Below are 21,009 nucleotides of genomic sequence, written 5' to 3'. Positions count from 1 at the left end.
GTTTGCATGTTTTATTTTGAGAAAGTGAAGATTCTGTGTTATAACATCAAATGTTCCTCGGTACATATAAATGTGTGCACAACATTATCATCGTGAATTTTGACACAGTCGAGGAATGCTCGGAAACCCCGTACAAAACCATTGAAATTCCACGTCAATTTGTGAAATGCTCGGGAATTTCGTGCACGGCGGTAGATTTGTTAGGGGCGCGTGACTTTGATGTTACATTTAATAAAAACATTAAAAGAAGCTGATGACCGTCTGGTCAGATATTATATAAATGGTTTGTATTGTTATTAAGTTGTTTTTCATGCTATCGTAGTGTTTTCTTGCCGGTAATTTGATCGACGTTTACGCTTCATTTTTGCTAATTGTCCAAAAGCATCCTCACAGACGTTTATGGTGTCTTTACATACTTGGATGTCTTTGACACACGGTGCCCGGATGTCAATAAGGTTGAATACACTGAATTACCCGAAATTTATTTTAACATTTGTTAAGGTAATATAGTTTTACAAAACCATGCAAACTTTTATCTTTAAGTTCTTCCAGTAAAATTAACCCGTTTTTTTACTATTCGGCTATTGTCCACGCATGGGATCTTGTTCCCATCCGTAGGCGCTCGATCATCGATGGCAATGTTTTATTTAGTTATTTTCTTTTTTTAGTTACCCGTTGTTTATTATAATGCATACACACACCAAATCGATAAAAATCTTCCGACAAAACGTCTTATTAAAAAAGTCAATATTTATGTACATAGTCGAACTTTTTTTTATATTTTTTTTTATGCATTAAACTCCCTTTAAGTCCTTAGAAAAATATATAATGAAACTGATTTATTGGAAACTTTTATGTTAACTTAAACACATGTAGTGTAAGAAACCTGATTTGAAGTTACAAATCAAGTGTTATTTAATAAATGAAACACTAATGGGTTTATTGCAAAAATTAACAACCTTAATCACATTGTAGCATGTGCATCTGTCATTAGTGTCCTCTTCATGATAAATCCTTCAAATTTTAACTGAACAGATTTGAAAACACACATGTTTTATGTGTCAATCTGTATGTTAATTTGTATTCTTGGACATGAAAGTAAAGACTATGACATAGAAATCAGCAAAAGTTTGCTAAGTTACTGGTTAGATTAAGCCCCGCCCCTAAATCTATGTCATGTACAGTGAATAAAACTCATCGTTGCCATGTAGATATGCTGTTCCATAAATTATTTTCTTCATGGAAATCAGAAACTTTTCTTTATGCTGTTATTAAAATAGCCTTACTCTTTTTTTTAAACAAGAGACTTGAACACTTGTAAAACCTACAAATAAATCTCTCAAAATACACATACAAATATGTGTTATGTGATTTAAAGAGCACATGACCACTAAAAATAACAGCAAATAATATAATCAAAGCGCTGAAGGCACTGAAGTTGTTCTCTACTTAGACACAACTCATTTTTCAAAATTATGTTATAGCTTTTTAAGTCGCAAGTTTGAAATGAACACAACCCCTTTCAAATTTATAAAGAGTGTGTCTTAACACACAGGTCATGATGTGTGTGCACTGTTTATCATCATATTTATGTTATAGAGATAAATGAGACAAAATAACAACAACATGTCTCTTTTTTGACATTCTGAAAGCATTAAAAAATATTATGAAAATGGTATAATGACAACCTGTTAATATAGAATCAAATTTGCAATCAACGTCATCTTAAATGAATATTGTTGGAATATCGAATACCTATCACACTTAGAATATACCGGTAGTTTCATGATGGAAATTCCCTTTAAATTTTTTTTTTTTGACACCATATACGATTCAAAATAAGCAATAAGATAATTGATGAAAATAAATGAAAAATAAAGCAGTACTTTTTACTCACGAATAAGTCAGTCATAAAGACAGTGCTGTTTACCCGTACTTTGATGTTGATGAAATACTTGTTACCCTGATAGTTCACACAATGTCAACCATGAGTCCCTGATCTTAACATCGGTATAGAACACTTAATGCGCTTTTTTGGTGTAGCTGTTTTACTCAGCTTTTCACCTTAAATGACCTCTACATAACGCCCTGCAGGCACACATGAATACATTCAAATATTTTATAGGATGATTCGAGAGTATTCCCATGAAATTCGGCTGCATCACTGTATCTGTGCACAGCGTAAAGGATGTAGCACTGTTCAATGTACGGAATTCCGGACTACTCTCTGCATGTTCAAACAACAAATAGAAACAAATTGTGGCCCAGTTACAATTACGCGTTAAAATCCATCTCGCAGAATTTCAGGGTCTGAACTCGGTAACTAAATCGTTAGGGGAATTGACTATTGCTTTCAAGATGAGAAAAAAAACACACTACCAAAATAGTATGCTGTCACAATAAGAGGAAAATAAATTAATTATCTAACTGCAAATGTTTGCCGTACTAGGTCAGCACAAATGGAAATCGTTCCTGAACGCCTATATAGGCTACACTAATTTGCCAGTTTGCAGTATTTGCTTTTTTAAATTCAATTTTATTTTGAAATGCATTGTGCTAAAATATACCATTTACAACAGGCAAAGAGATTTAAAAAGACATGCGTCATGCAAAAATGGGTCTTATGCAATATGCGCCCATCATACATAAGATACATAATACATAATGAGAGTGATTTTATAGCGGACATGCAAATGCACAGGCTGGGCTTGAGGCTGGCCGAAATGCCATAAGACCCAATTTATCATGACACACATATGAAAGTGCTATTTGAATAGTATATTATTCAATGGTGGAAAAATAAACTCATAATAAACCATATGACGACATATATGATGTGAACTCCCATAGTATAGTTTGTATCTACAAGCACTTATGTGTAGTTTGACAATAATAACACGCATTTCATGCAGTGAATATTAGACTCACAAGCAAAGACACGCACACAATAGTTTAACTTTTGTTTTCAATTTAATTATTTAGAAAGGAAAATTTCAAACTTTTTTTCAAAGTCAGCATTTTTGCCAAATATCTTTTTTAAAGATATATCTTGTTATATTTGGTTGTTTTTTATATTCATTTTTAGCGATTATAAAGCATTTTTGTTGTTGTCTATATTATACCTGTAGTTATTGGTGAACTCATGTTCAACGTTTTATAAATTGGGAACTGTGAATGTAAACAAATTTAACCTTATATTGCAGTCTTATCACCTTTGTTATCACCCGTGCAATTGAGAATACAGTAGATAACGCCGCTTTCTTTTGAGAACAAAAGAACGTTTTCCAGACATATCAAATTTGACCCACTGTACTAGCAAGCACTTTCAACGAGATTCAGCAATTTACAGACACGTGATAGTGTATTGGACTCTCGTTAGCCTACTATACTTGTTGATTAGCAGTAGTTTTATTAGCTCGGCTGTTGTCGGAGAAAACCCGAGGTATTGTCATAGCCAGCTCATCCTCTGCTGTCCGGCATCTGGCGTCTGCCATCCGCGTCGTGCTAAAACCTTGACATTGGCTATAAAATCAAAGTGCTTCCACCTAAAACTTTGAAACTTCATATATAGCTGCACCATGATGAGTTCTACACGCCACACCCATTTTTGGGTCACTAGGTCAAAGGTCAAGGTTTCTGTGACCTCTAATATTCTTCTGACAAGCTTTCATTTATTCAAAACTGCACCCCCAGCCAAGCGTTGGCACCCTTTATGCGGTGCTCTTGTTTTTTCTAATCTATTAACAGCCTTTGATTTTGAATGACCTGTGCTGCGCAAAATAATAATTCATTATCATTCCCTTCCGCGAAACGTATAATTCACAAATTGTTTTTTGAATATATATACATGTACGCTCCAATCAAACATATTCCATTTAACACAATATCCACATGATGTGTCCATTTGTGAATGAATAAAGTGGAAGAACTGAAACCTCTGGCATAAATGATACAGCTCTTTCAACTCTAAATTTTTACAGGAAATTGTGCATAAAGATGTACATGGGTATAAACTCTTCAGGCTTAGCATGTTTAGCAAATTGTTTATGTCAAATGCATTGAATAATACTGGAAAATGTGCGTTATCTTCAAACAATGTACATTTGTCAGCTTTTGCTGGTTCATCACTTGAATAGAGTATCATTCAGATATTTTCTAACTGACTGTGCAAGCCCACTGCATGCTCAGTCAACACAACTTTCCTTCAAACATTTTTAAATAACTAAATTCGGACCCTCGTAGACATTTTTCTGATATTGAATCTATAATTCCTGTTTATATGTATAAATATTAAAGTGAATCCTAAAACAGACACCAATGAGGCTAAACTCCATAGAATTATATTAAACAGAAAGATCACATGTTATGTTATGTTACTAAAATTTTTGGTGTGAAAATTAATAATCTATTCAATTATGCTGCCTATTTGATCAGTGCTGCATTTAAACATACTTTTGGGGAGTTTTTTTTTGGTGACTGGCAAAAAACTGTCTATTTCTGGTAGATTTTTTTTTTTTTCCTATTACTATATTTGCACCATATCAGAAAAAAGCTATGGGAGCAAGAACAACTTTTTTTGTGATACAGGTCTATGTTAAAACTATGTTAAAACAGACACATCATTTACACAATTTTAATACTTGTAATGCTTGTACAAAGTGATATACACCTACTAGCGGCTGTTTGTCCTTTATTTGCAAATTTTGTAATTTTTAGTTTTCAGATAAAAGCATCTTTCCTGAATTCCTAAACAAGTTTTACTCATGCAACTGAAAAGCTGAAATATGTGCATGAACCGTCAAAATCGCTTTGTGTAAAATTCCATTGAAGACAATAAATGGTCAATGTAAATGTTGTGAACAATTCCATTGAAGACTTGGAATATATCCTGTTGGAAGGTAAGTCACTTATAAATATGTTGTATGTTTCTTCTCAGATTGTCGTCTTTTTTTTATATGTCAATGAATCATCTATAGTCTCAAAATTTTTGCCCAAATTCCATTGTTATGTTGTCAGACTTTGTGAATTTGTCACAAGATATAGCAATACATGGCATGTAGCAGTCCACAACCTGTCAGTGCAAATGGCATCTTGTACATCCTAAGGTATGTAGTTGGTAATTTTAGAATGTTCAGAAATTGTTCTATATATCCAAGACACTGGTGTTCTTATATATTTAAGCCTTTAAAAACAACAACAACAACAGTATTGCTTTGGTATTTCATTGGGAGTTTATTTACAGTAACAACTCAATGTGTGTCGAAAACAGATACACCCAGTTTAAACATGTTGACTGTATTTATCTGTTACATTTTGAATTATCATTTATATGTTGTACATGTATGCTACTCTTAACTTATGAAACATCTGAAAGGAACTTAATCATCTGGTTTGAAACACTTTAATGCCATAATGTCATGAAAAATGTTTATTCTTTCTGCTCTTATAATATTGACTTCTTTTTAACTTAATTATGTCTCCAAACCATCAAACAACACTTAAAACTACAACACAACAACAAGACACAATCAAATCAGAAAGATTAACATTTTCTTTTTTTTATCAGATTCTTTGTAAATATCAAACCTGGTGGGTAAAGGAATTGAAAATTTACATACTCATTTACTGCATAAATCACATAGAAACCAAAACCTCTCAGTTGAATATCTTTCTACCATTAATGTCCAAAAGTGATTTTCAATATTCCAAAAGTGACTGTGGAACACTTACCTTCTTTGAATGGATTTTATAAAATTACATACTCCCTGATAATTATGTCATCATATTATTACCAGTTACCAAAGAAACAAATTAGAAGATTATATAAGGAACTTATAGTTAGAAAGAAATTGACAAACTGTCATACATGTATAAAGAAACTGTTAATGCATTTCAATATTGCTCCAGACTCTTAAATAAAGGAATGAGAAGTTGATTGAATATGATAAGTGTACTCAAAAAACAAAAAAATAATTTATAAAGCTTTTTACTCGCAGTTAATACAGTAAGAAATACATGTACTGCTGATTACAAAAACAACAACCATATTTAATAATAAAAAAATCTTGCCACAAATAGAGTCGCATTCTGTGAAAACTGGGCATAATGCAGTCCGCACAGGCTAATCAGGGATGACACTTTCCGCCTAAACTTGAGTTTCTGTAAGGAGGGACTTGCTTGAAACTAAAAATACCATAAAAGCGGAAAGTGTCGTTCCTGATTAGCCTGTGCGGATTGCATATGCTAATCTGGGACGACACTTTAGGCATAGGCATTAAGCCCAGTTTTATCAGAACGCGACACAAACTAATTTCCCAAAAAATTTAAATGGACTTGTTTGCAGATTGTCAAAATGACAATTTTCCAACTTTTTGTCTAAGGTTAAAAAAAAAAGAACATGTTCTATCAATCTGGGAGCCAATACAACTAATGATGTACAGTCAGTGTGAAAATATACCTTTGTTAATTGACTATCAGCATTTGAAACTGATGAAATTATAAAGCGTTAGTAAAAATACGAAACAATTATATTATTTGGAATGATTCTGTTATTTTTATAAAATTGTTTTGCAACCCATTGATCACTTATATTAAGCATAAAATATATGCATTAATATATCAATCCAGATGACATAGTGGTTTAGGCAATGGGAAATAACTTGTTTTCCTCTTTTAAATTATATTATTAACGTTATAATGGAGCTCTACTGCTCTGTGGTTGAAGTCTACCAATTAAAGGCATTTAAAAATGCCCCAAAGTGTGAACAAGTCCCTTTAATATGTGTATGTTAGATATTATGATTATCATTACATTTAGCAAACATGCAAGAAATACACTACAATATATTATTGACAGAAAATTAATTTAATTCAGATGTGTACATAGTGTTGACAAAAGGTATAATAGTGCAATAAGAATATCTATAATCTAATCTTTGATGTATTCAATAGTGATGATTTTTATGCTCCCTCAAAAAATTTTGGGGGGAGCATATAGTTGCCGCTTTGTCTGTCCATCCGTCCGTCCGCGTGTCCGTCCGTGCACAATTTTTGTCCGGGCTATTTCTCAGCAACTTATTATAAATGACCGAAATTCAATGAAACTTTATGGGAAGCTTCACTACCAAGAGGAGATGTTCATATTATCAGCGGGTTCTGGTCGGATGATTTTTCACAGAGTTATGGCCCTTTGAAATTTTCCATTAGCTGTACATATAGTGCAATTCTTGTCCGGGCTATTTCTCAGCAACTTATGACCAGAATTCAATGAAACTTTATGGAAGCTTCACTACCAAGAGGAGATGTGCATATTATCAGCGGGTTCTGGTCGGATGATTTTTCACAGAGTTATGACCCTTTGAAATTTTCCATTAACTGTACATATAGTGCAATTCTTGTCCGGGCTATTTCTCAGCAACTAATGACCGGAATTCATGAAACTTTATGGAAAGCTTCACTACCAAGAGGAGATGTGCATATTATCAGCGGGTTCTGGTCGGATGATTTTTCGCAGAGTTATGGCCCTTTGAAATTTTATATAAAAAAATTCTTGTCCCCCCAACTATTGTGCCCTCAAGACGTTTCCTTTTATCTGAATATATAGTGCAATATTGTGACAAAAAAACAACTTTGGGAAGCATCACCCGTCTCCGACGGTTTCTTGTTTTCTTGTTCATAAGAAATATTTCAGTGTTTGCATCTCAGAGGCTTATAATGGCATTAATGGGCCACTGTCAACAATGTCAGACCTTGTTTCATATGCAATGAAATTTACACACTAATTCAAGTTGTTATTAAAAAAGGATGTTAGAAATAGAAAAGCATTTTCAACTTAAAAATAATTTAAAACATACTGAACAAGACTATTGCCAAGCAATATATGTCCCCTACTGGCTCCACCATTGTCAGAAATTCCACCATTGTCAAATTTTTTTTAATTTTTTTATATTTGTCGCATAGCAACCATAATTTTTGACGTAGGAACAAAATGAAATGACGTGCATAATGTCCATATTGCCATCTATTCATGTTTCAAGTTTCATGAAAAAATATTAAGAACTTTTTAAGTTATCGCAGGATCCTAAAAACCACCATTTTCAGCAGTATTTCTAGTCTATTTGTTGCCATAGCAACCAAATTTTTTTATGTAGGAACATAACAAAATGACGTGCATAATGTCCATATTGCCATCTATCCATGTTTCAAGTTTCATGAAAAAATATTCAGGATCCAGAAAAGTGTGACGGACTGACCCCGGCGAAATGTTGTTCATGATTTCATGAACACTTCAAGCCAATCAAGAACTGTTCATGAACGGTTCTGAAAAAGTTCCTGAGCTTGGTTCATGAACTTTTGGACATGAACTGTTCTTAAGACATGTTCATGAACTGTTTATGAATTATTGTTGAACATTTCAAAGTTCATGAACAGTTCTTCATCTAACCATAAATACTTAGTGATGAACATTTCATGCACAAGTATTTCTAATGACTTTTCTGTGACAGACTTTAAGGATCCATCATGAATAATTCATGAATTCCTTTGTGCTAGATGTTTCATACATATTTTTGAAAGTAATATTGAAATGTTTAGCATACAAATCTTGTAGATTTGTGAAACCTGTGAAGTTAGTATGAATATGCATAGTACTTTCACCACTGTAAGTTAGAGTTCCTGACCTGTTCTAGAGAATTTTAAGAACATTTGTACAAGAACTGTTCAAGAACTGCCTTCAGGAACACTTCAATAACTTTTTAAGGACCTTTCCTGTTCTTGAATTATTCTTAAACTATTCTTGAACACTTTAAGAACTTTTTTGAACAACATGTTTCCTTCTGATGTTCTTAAACAGGTCTACACAATGTTTTTGAATGTATGATGGACTTTTTATGAATCCAATATGTTCTTAAAAGGATCTGTCATTGTTCTTGGAAGACTTAAAAGACAAGTTTAAGAACGTTTTAAGGACATCTTATTTCAAGAACAGTTTAAGATGATATCAAGAACTCAATGCACATTGCATTGCTGTTTTTACAAAGAAAGAATATTGTGTGCACAGGAAGTTGAAACGGAAGGCACATGGTTTATGTTATATTTGAAAATGTAAGTCTTTAATAAATTACCGGCTGAACTGATCAGCCATTGGTTCCATTTCAAGTTCTTTGGCACTGTAAGTGTAACCATTTCAGGGAAACCATTGATTAGTAAATGATTCTTGAACTGAAAATGAGACTATTCGTAATCTTTTCAATACATGAATTATTCATGAACATATAGTGCAAAGTTGTATTATGAAATTTAAAGAGTATTATCAAACCACTTGTATCTCAGTTATTAGTGTTATATTTAAATTATTGTTATATGTTGCTATCAATATGTTAAGTGCTAATACAAGACTTGTTTCTTCTTACCCTGACCTGTTTGTTGAGCTTTAGTAACACTTATGATAACCTTTGCATAAATTGACAAATTCTTGTTCATGAATAGTTCATGAACACTTCATGCCACCTCAGTTCATGAACTCTTGAAGAACTATGGTTCATGAACTATTCACTTACAGTTCGTGAACAGAAAATGAGCCATTGAAAAATAGAAGGAAAATGTTCATGAACTGTTCGTGAACAGCAAAACCCTGAAGAATTTTTCAAGAATTGTGTTGTTCATGAACTGTTCAAGAACACTTCATGCCATTGATGTTCATGAATAGTTCATGAACATTTCATGCCATATTGGTTCAAGAATAGTTCATGAACACTTCATGCCACACAGGTTACAGAATAGTTCATGAACACTTAATGCCATAAGGGTTCAAGAATAGTTCATGAACACTTCATGCCATTAGGTTTCAAGAATATTTCATGAACACTTCATGCCATTAGTGTTCATGAACAGTTCATGAACTAAAATTTCAAGAACTTTTCACAGACATGGCTCATTTTCTGTTCACGAACTATTCGTGAACAATTCATGAACTCAGTTCATGAACAGTTCATGAACTGTTCACGAATTATTCATGAACTGCAGAACAACATTTCGCAGGGGGACTGACTGACTGACTGACGGACTGACGGACAGAGCTCAAACCATAACTCCCCTCCGGTGAAACCGGTACGGGACAAAAAAGATACTACTCTCCTAATGGTAACTTAATGTTACCAGCAGTGTTTTTAAGAAAATATGTAAAAGGACAACAACCTATAATTCTTGTTCTTGGCAATTCTTGTGTACATATGGCTCAAGTTATTATTGGAAAGTGTAATTTGTGTTTCCTAAACACTGTAATAGAATCTAAAACTATATTGTATTAAAAAGGCAAATTGACAGGACAGCCACACTTGTTTGTTAAACATCACAATTTTTGTATCAGGATTATATCATCATATTGTTTCACTTTATTTGACCAAAATTTCTGTATTATGCTGTATTAAAATGAATAAAATTATGTATTTAATTTATCATCACATACAAGATGAAACAAATGAAGTTTTTGCTTTTGACTTTAAAAGTTATCCGTTTATGCTCATTCTTTTATTGCGACTTTTTCTATGTTTACCTGTTTAAATATTTTTTTAAGAAAATATCTACATACCTTTCCAATAACAGGTATTTTAGGACAAAATGTGTCAATCAGTTTTGCAAGTACTTTACGTGAAAGTTCTTTATCTTCAAGAAGTGTTTTATAGTATTCATACTTTTCATAATTTTCTATTGATGTTTGGCTTGAGCTTTCTTCCTCTTTTGGTTGCTTTGAATTTCCAGATTTCTTTGTTTTGGGTTTTGCTGACGGGTTTGGCTCATTCTGTTCTTCAGAACTGTCATCATGCTGGTCTGAAGTTTTGGGTACTGCAGTTTTATTTTGAGAAGTGTCACTTTGCTTTTCATCAGGAACTGTAGTTTCACTCTTTGGTTCTGAAGTTTCAGCAGGCTTATTTACAAGTTCTGTTGCTTTGTTCAGTTGTTCTGATGTTTCAGTCTGGTTTTCAACAGATATTTGACTTGTCAAATGTGTTTGTTGTGGAATCTCCCCATGCTGTGCTTCAGATGTGACCTTATCATCCATATCCTGTTTCTGAATACTTGTTCCAGTTTCCATGTCAGATGATGATATTATTTCATCAAAATTTGTAAGTCCTTGGCTTTTATTTTCTGATATCTTTATAGCTATTGTTTTAGTTCTTTTAGTTATTTCATTTGTGAAATAGGGTACCTTTAGCTTAGCAGTATTCTCATCAATTTCATTGAGAATCTTCCAGACCATTCCATCTTTTGTGCTTACATCAGCCTCATTGTCAATAAATAAAGTCTTTCCTTTGAAACGATGTAGTAACTTCTCAACCTTTGAAGGTTGTTTTGTATTGCCATCCAGGCCAAAGTATTTTTTTTTCTTTTGATCATTTTCAACATGTGTGAGAACAATAAATGCATAGTCACTGACTTCTTCACCAAAGAATTTGAAAAAAAGATCCACAGTGTCTTCTATTTCTTGAGACAGTCTTAACGGCTGAAGAACTAAAAAGATAGCATAAAATCCAGGTAGTGTCAGCCCAACACATTTCAACAATTCTTCCTTTACAAAGGTGTCATCATGAGAAGTATCAAACAATCCTGGTGTGTCTATGACATCTATTTTCCGGCCAAAGCGACGCACTACCTTAAAAAGAGAAGTAAATTACACAAATGGCATTTTATTCATTTTTCTCATGCTCCTAATACTGCTTCTTATTATCCCTCGCCATAGGCAGAGGGATATGGTTATGGCGTTGTCCGTTCGTCTGTCCGTTCGTCCGTCTGTCAGTCTGTCTGTCCGTCCAGCACTTTTGTGTCCCGAGCCATATCTTGGAAGTGCTTTGGCGGATTTCATTGAAACTTAGTATGAGTATATATATGGATAAGAGGATGTTGCACGCCACCCTCGCCATGGGGGGAGGGATATTGTTTTGGAGTTGTCTGTCCGTCTTTCCGTCTGGATTTCCATCTGTCGGGGCACTTTTGTGTCCGGAGCTATATCTTGGTAGTGCTTTGACGGATTTCATTGAAACTTGGTATGAGTTTACACTATAACAGCGTTATTTTGAAGTCGTTGGGACCATTAAAAAAACTTCCCATTAACAATAATTCGAAATAAACATTTCACAAGACTTCTTTGATTCTGTAAAAATAAAACGTTGTCTTTCTCCTGGTATGATATGGAATTGTGACGCCGCTTGACCCCCTTTTTATTTACTGCCGATCTGGGTATCCTCCCAGGTAGGGTACCAGGCCCTTCTCCAGATTGTGCAATATTTGGTTGGGAAAATAGAAACGTAATTGAGTTGTTTGTATCAGATATTTTGTAATGATTTTTGATAAAAAGGTAGAGTTTATATTTGATTCATTTCATTTGACCACATTTGTTCAGACCTTACGTGACTCGTTTGTTTGTTACTAAAGAATGCAAAACTACATAAATAGTAATTATTGGCTTTGGACATCATTATAAAATTAACACGGTACGATCAGATGACAAAGGTAATTATCTGCTTTTGACGCGCTACGCGCAGACAAAAAAGGTGTGAAATTACGCTCAGTATATAGCAGTTCTGACTTCTGATTAACGATTGATAATAAGGTGCGAATTACAGTGTTGGGACCGACAGAATCACTTCGAATAATCGATTTCTTCGTTTTAACGAAGTTGGGATTAACAATGAAATTTTACATTAAACAAAGAAGAACCAAAATTGGGTCCCGAAAAATACTTTGAAATAACGGTGACTTTTGATTATCGGTGTTCGAAATAATGAAGTTGAAGTGTATATATGGATAAGAGGATGATGCATGCCAAATGGCATTGTACACCATCTGTTAATAACAGAGTTATGGCCCTTCTTATCTTGAAAAAATGCTTTTTAATACAAGCTTAGAGCTTTATCTCCATAAACACATTAGCCAGAGCCATGAAACTTGCCATAGTTGTTCTCAATCATCTGGGGGTGCTTCACATTCAACAACCATAATCCTAGGGGCTAAGGTCATGGCCCTTTGTATCTTGAAAAAATTCTTTTTAATATAAGCTTAGAGCTTTATCTCCATTAACACATAAGCCAGAGCCATGAAACTTTCCATAGTTGCTCTCAATCATCTTGGGGTGCTTCACATTCAACACTCATAATCCTAGGGGTTAAGGTCAAGGTCACACATTGAGGTCAAAGGTTACAAATTTGATGAATTATTCATTATTTAGTCATTCCTTTACTATGCATCAATGGATTCTGTAATAAATGTCCACAATTGTTCTCCATTATCTAGCTGAGTGTCAAATATAAGATCCAGGTTTCTAGGGTCATGGTCAAAGTCACACACAAAGGTCAAAATGACACATTTTGATTAAATATGCCTTATTTGGTAAAGATTCTACCATACTAAAATGGATTCTCAAAATATCCTGATGTTATTGTTCTCAATTATCAGGCAGTGCAAGACCTTTGTGTTTTTTATCAAAGTCACACAGCAAAGGTCACACATTTGTAGAAATATTTATTATTTAGCCATTATCTTACTATGCATCAGTGGATTCTGTAATAACCTTGCATAATTCTTCTCCATCTTCTTCCTTGCTGTCTAGGGTTAAGGTCAAGGTTCATGTCTAGGGTTAAGGTCAACGTCACACAGTATACTTCATGTAAGGTCATATGATTCACATCAAGGGTCAATGTTACACAAATGCTTCATGTAAGGTCGTATGCTAAACCCCTAAACTGACCAACATTTTTTCCAGAATTATGTATACATCTTTGTACTTAGAAATTATAGGTTAGAGATTTTGTGCTCCAACAAGGGAGAGCATATAGTCGCTGACTTGTCTGTCCTTCCTCATCTCATAATTTTATCTGGAGGAGGATATTGATTTTGCGTGTCGTCCATCCGTCTTTTTATCTGGACGAGATTGTTTTGGCGTTGTCCATCTTTCCAGAAAACTTTTGTGTCCAGAAGCATATTGTGGAGCTGCTTTCGTGCATTTAATGAAACTTGTTTGTACATAAATGCATTTCATTTATCAAAAAATATATGAATAAAATGTTATGTTTTGAGGTTTTGGATTTTCCCAAATACAAATAATACACACATGATGGGCTAATGGCGGAGGGATATAGAATTGGCGTTGTCTGTCAGTCCGTCCGTCTTTCACAATTTTGCAATTGGCGGGGGATATCAATTCAACAAATTTGCTTTTTGTCATAAGAAATAGTTTTGTCTACACCAAGTTATCTCCCATAAAGATTGTGTTGTGTTGAATTACAAATATTAATTTAAACAGGTAATCTTTACTAAGAGTCAAAGATATGGCTTTGAAAACCAGGCTGGTTAAGTGTGAACATAAGTTTGACTTACCCCTCGGTGACAGGTTTTTGTTATGGATTCATGAAGGAGTCCATTTTCAAATTCTTCCCTGGCAAGAAGTGAGTTCCCAGTAGAGCTTTTCCCATGTCCAGTGTGTCCAACAAGAAGTATTCGCAGATCTGTTGTATAAATATTTGCCATGACTAGTTGTAAATAATCATAGAGAGGACTTAGATGTTAAATAAAGTAGTTTATATTTTAAAAACATTATGCATGATACTGAGTCAGCTGTGTAAAATATAAAACATAAATAAAGTGAAATCTTAAAAAAACTTAGTTGGGTTCTGAATGGAAGTTGCAGACCAGGGGTTTTCCTGCTATTTAAAAAAGGCTGTAAAACGGACCTGATCCCAAAGCAAACGGACCTGATCCCAAACAAAAATTGTACTTTTTTTGCCATTTAAAAATAAATAAATATTTTTTTGGTGAAAGAAGTGTCTAATCATTATTATTTCTCAATCTTATTTTGTAAACAACTAACAAGCTTAAGTATATAACTATAATTTATATGTTGATTTTGTTCTCCTAATTTGAATTTCTATAAAGAGTTATATTAAATTATTGTTTCCCAAATCAGTGGTCTTATAGGCGAATAGCATTTTTTTTTAAATGGCCAGGAAATGGCCTGATGTGTCAATATCTGTTAATAAAAAAATCCCAATGTGGTCCATTTGTCAATTTTTTTTTTCCAAAATTGCCTTTTTATCGATTTAAACAATCCCTATTCGACCAGAATACTTTTCCTAAAATGTCTAGAAAAACCCAGGCAAGGCAATCTTAAACCATAAAGCTAAATGGAGTAAGAGAATGCAAAGTTATACATATAACATATTTTAAAAAATTCGATCTTATTTGCAAATTTCAGAAAGAAGACAGTACAGTTTAAATATCCTATACATGTAGTAAAATATGAACATATACAATGTTTCTATTTGTGTTATTACAACTTATATACTCTTTTAAGTTTGCTAACCTTTGAATATAAACTATGCATTGGGCTAAATGCTGATCCAGGTTTTTTTTTCCAGCCATTTTGGGAAAAGGAGTCTGGTCAAATTGGGATTTTTGTAATCAATAAAAGTAGCACATTTGGGAATTTTTTATAGACAAAAATGACCACATTTGGATTTTTTTAAGAACAAATATTGACACAAGTCTTTTACTGGCCATTTTGGATCAAAATCATATAAATTATGGTTATATATTTTGTAGGTTGTTTAAAAAAATGAGATATAGAGTCTAATAATCATAAGTCATAAGTAACTTCTTTCCAAGAAAAAAATAAATATTTTTTTATAATTGGAATTTGTGTACAATTTTGGTTTGGGATCGGGTCCGTTTGCTTTGGGATCGGGTCCATTATACGGCATTTTTTACGTAGCAGAAAAACCTCTGTGATCAGCTAGTAAACCTCAATAAATGTGTGACAATAGGCTACTGCAATATTTAGCTTGCACTTGTGTTTCATTATATGCAGTCTTGGGGTTATTTTTTTTTAAGCACTAGCCCAGTCGGGATACCAGCTTGGAAATTTCACCTGCCTGAATCAATTGTAACTAGCCTGATTAAAGAAATCATTCTGTAACATTTGTTACTTTTTTTGTATTGAAGAAACATACAACAATAAAGTGTAATGAAACAATCACTTTATTCTGATTTTATTTACAGTATAAATTCAACACAAGGTATTCAGAATCTCCAATTCATCATTTTTAGTGTCTGAGTCTCTGACATTCAGGTCCGAAATGTTAAAGTACACTCTTGAATGCGGTCTGAAAAAAATAATGTAACTCGTGATTAAAATTGTCCAGGTAAATATCTGGATAAAGAAAATGCAATGTCAATGTCAAACTTACAATAATACCCGTGTACTTACATAGAACAAGAGGTCCACTTTTCTCTCCCAACTTCTGAGTCATCTGAATCTTAAACTACTATTGTAACTTTGGTGCTACTGCTACTGCACATCTTGTTTGTCCCTAATTCAACGCTTTTTCCCCGGATGTCTTGGACATCTAACAGTCCGTATGATACACATTTGAAATTCTTTTCTTTGTTTCTTGACAGATAAACTATATTTTCAAGTTAGTACATGCAATTTGATTGCATATCAAATATACACAAGGCCACACTTAAAATATTGTTGGTTTGCACTTTACCGACCCAAGATTTTACAGGTGGGTAGGTAAGTAGGAAAATTATTTTATTTTATTTAAGAAACTATATTTTTAATACATTTATAGTCTATGAATATTTAAAACACTGTTATTAAAGCACTGTTGCAGTGTACGAAGCCCTGTGTACATGTAGCTTTACCATATCTTGTTTGCTGTTTTCTTGCAAATAATAGTGATTTTTTTTGCTTTTATTTCTTACAGTCTGTGCCGTTTGAATTGGGAAAATTAGCGCGAATAACCATGAAATTGGGAATTATAGCGTGATAAACCATGAAATTGGGAAACATTAAGCATTATAAATATGATTATACGTAACAGAATTAAAATTGCTTTTAACTTCATGTTTGACAGCATTTTTATACCCCCACAAACGAAGTTTAGGGGGGTATAATTAAAATAAAATAGGAGTGAACTTGTCAGTTGGTCGGTCTGTCTGTCTGTCTGTCCTGTCTTGATCCGTATTAAGTGTCCGCTCTCTAATTCAAATAATTTTCATCTGATCTTCACCAAACTTGGTCAGAAGTTGTATCTATATGATGTCTAAGCCAAGTTCAAACATGGGCCTTGCCGGGTCAAAAACTAGGTCACGGGGTCACTTAGTGTGTTTTAAACATTCAGCATGTTGTCGGCTCTCTTATTCAAGTAGTTTCCGATCTTCACCAAACTTGGTCAGAAGTTGTATCTACATGATGTCTAGGCCAAGTTCGACCATGGGCCTTGCCGGGTCAAAAACTAGGTCACGGGGTCACTTAGTGTGTTTTAAACATTCAGCATGTTGTCCGCTCTCTAATTCAAGTAGTTTTCATCCGATCTTCACAAAACTTGATCAGAAGTTGTATCTAGATGATCTGAAGGCCAAGTTTTGAACATGGGCCATGCCAGATCAAAAACTAGGTCACAGGGTCACTTAGTACGTTTTACACATTGAGCATGGTGTCCGCTCTCTATTTCAAGTAGATTAAATCCGATCTTCACCACACATGGTCAGAAGTTGTAACTAGATAATGTGTAGGTCAAGTTCGAACATGGGCCATGCCCGGTCAAATACTAGGTCACGGGGTCACTTAGTGTGTTGCAAACCTCACCATGTTGTCCGCTTTCTAATTCAAGTAGTTTTTATCCAATCTTCACCAAAATTGGTCAGAAGTTGTATCTTAATCATGTCTAAGGGCAAGTTTGAATATGGGTCATGCCAGATCAAAAACAAGGTCACGGGGTCACTTAGTGCGTTTTAAACATCACAATGTTGTCCGCTCTCTAATATTCAAGTAGTTTTCATCCAATCTTCACCAAACTTGGTTAGAAGTTGTATCTAGATGATGTCTAGGTCAATTTTGAATATGGGTCATGACGGGTCAAAAACTAGGTCACGAGGTATCTTAGTGCGTTTTAAACCTCACCATGTTGTTCGCTTTCTAATTCAAGTAGTTTTTATCCAATCCTCACCAAACTTGGTCACAGGTTTTTATCTAAATGATCTCTAGGACAAGTTTGAACATGGGCCATTCCAAGCCTAAAACTAGGTCACCGGGTCACTTAGTGCGTTTTTTAACATTCAGCATGGTGTCCGCTCTCTAATTCAAGTAGTTTACATCCAATCTTCACCAAACTTGGTCAGAAGTTTTATGGAGATGGTCTTAAGGCCAAGTTAGAACATGGGCCTTTCTGGGTCAAAAACTAGGTCAAGGGGTCACTTAGTGCGTTTAAAAAATTGAGCATGGTGTCCGCTGTTTTTTGTGAAGACGACATGCAAAATATTATGTGTCAATGGGGCATGTGGGGGTATTTGTCACGTCTGTGACAAAGCTCTAGTTATATTATAATGCTCTCATGTCTTCTTACCATGCATATTAAACTTGCAATACTCTATAGATTCTTATATACACCATTTATTTTATTATAACCTCTTTAAGAGTATTAATTTAATTCAGTAATTTATTTTTTTTTAAATTAAATATCATATGGGGAAAACATTAAAAAATATTAACAAACAGGCTTTAGTGTTCTTGTTGTGTGAATCACAAAACTTAATGATGTATTAAATAGAGTTAAAATAGTATATTAATTCATTTAATTTGTTTACCTTTCAATATCTTGCAGCCACTTGACAACCTGTTTCAGTAAACTGTACAGCGTGACAAACATAATAAAGCAGAATATGCGTATGAATCTGAGTATACACAGATCCACTAGCATATAAATCAAAACATGTTTGTCTCTTTTCATTTTCAAACGATACTCATCTTACATGCTTTTACTTTGTGAGTAGCCTCTTGCTTAGACTGAACTTCAATTTTCCAACACTCGTTTCCCTGGCGCACATTCTCTGTGCAGATTCCTAATAAATATTATTTTTTTATCTCAACCGTAGTATTTTGCGTTTACTGACACACTCATTAAATTATATCCTAATAACCATATGATATCGGTCTTTAACTTGAATGTTATTTATCATTTCCGCCGTTCATCGCAATTTCTCGTCTGCTTGCTGCCATCTTGGACGTGTGTAAAACCAGGCGTGCTCAAGAGAGATGTGTGGATACTGGATAGCAACGTAAAATCGTATATATTTGGCTACATTCGCAAACCAAAACGTAATTCAGTTGTTATTCGGCATTTACTCGACAAGCTCAATCAGCATATGAAATTCCAACTATCAAAGCAACCTATATCGGTCAGGTGCGTTAAGAATGAACAGGGATAATATGCGTACAAATAAATATTGCAGACAGCTCTTTTATGATCGGAAAACAATACGAAAAAAAAAAAAATATGTTTTCAGAAATTGCAATAAAATTGTTTGGGTCGGGGTGTAAAAAGTGGGTCGGTCGGTAAATTGCAAACAAACTTAATTTTAATTTAGGCCCAACAGTTTTTTTACTTAATTAATTGTATACACATACCAGCCATTTAGCTATTGCAGGTTCAGAGTCAAATTCCTCAATAATTGGCGTCATAATTTGATGGCCATGAGATGATTGAGTTTGCATTTCCAAGTCAACCTCTTCAATAACTGTTGACATTCTGCGCAAGTCATAATTCGTTGAACCTCATCAAAACAAAGCCAGGGTCAATTTATTTTCTAACATGGTTGAATACTTTTATCCTCCTTTGTTGGTTTATGTTTGGGCGTTAAGCCATCAAAATAACATCAAAAAGAGATTAAAATACATTTATCGCCATGAGTTCTCCACCGAGTAATAATAAGTTGAAGCGTCTGGTGTGGTTGACTTACGACACTGTGCGATAAGCATCTACTCAATTAGTGGTAATGGGAAATGAACCCAAACAGTTGAATTAGTGTCCAGGTGTAGTTATTTCGGACATGTTGGTTAGTTTGGAAACAAAAACAAGTTACAGTAAAAATGCAGTCATAAGTCTACTCGCTCATAAGTCGGGGGGTAAAAAAATGATACGAAAATCGGAGATTTTGAATATGTCCAAGTCATAAGTCGAGTCAGAAATTGTCCGTGCAAGAATTTCATAAACAGACGCAATTTTAAATGTACGGGAAGTTTTTATTCTATACATAGACCATGACGTCAATATAGCACTGTGTGACGTATACATAGCGGACACGTGTATAATGTACTTTGTTTAATATAATCAATACGATATATATTTAGGAAATCGAAAATAATATATGATAATATAGACAAGCAAATCATAATGAACCACATAAAAACAAAGACAACATAGGAAACCAGAACTTATATACATGTACATCGTAATTTACACATCAACGACATACAAAACACCAAACTCGCGTTCAGCAGCACTATTATTAATTGATTGCTCTGCAAATTCTATCACGTGTATTTTAAACATATTGTCATACGCATGGCGTTGGCGTTTTCGAGGCATTGTCACAAATCAAATGTGTTAGTCAAATTAATTAAATTATTATTATAAAGTTTGCACTAAATTGTCCACGCAAGTAATAATCCATAAACTTATAATCCGATGACACACTGTGATCACTGTTATCAAATCTTTGTACTTTTAATCTAACTATCAAAACAATTGATAAGTTCCTCGGTAAACACGTTTTTATGACAATGATTGACATAACCAATAGACTGCTAACTCCACCTTTGTTCTGCATAACAGTTTCAAAGGCGGAGCTATGCACGTGCTCAAACATAATTGGATGATTACCAGTGAATAACAAACTCGCGATTGGTTAAACATGTCGCTTCACAAATTAAAGAAATTTTATTTTATCGGCGAGAAGGGTGATGCTTCTTTATGGCTTCTTGACAGGAAGCGGCTTTCCTTTGATGACCTCAAACTGTCAATTCACACAGGTTGCCAATTCTTGCTCTACTTTAAAAATGACTCAATCTTTTGTTTACACGTTCAGTTGTAAAAAAACACCTGCTGACATGAAAACTTTGGATTTAATTATGAAAATAAAAACAACGGAAAAGTTGCGGCAAACTGTGGTTATATT

Source organism: Dreissena polymorpha, chromosome 1 (genome assembly GCF_020536995.1).
Source record: "Dreissena polymorpha isolate Duluth1 chromosome 1, UMN_Dpol_1.0, whole genome shotgun sequence".
In the NCBI taxonomy this organism is placed as follows: Eukaryota; Metazoa; Mollusca; class Bivalvia; order Myida; family Dreissenidae; genus Dreissena; species Dreissena polymorpha.
Note: the sequence above shows the minus strand (reverse complement) of the source record.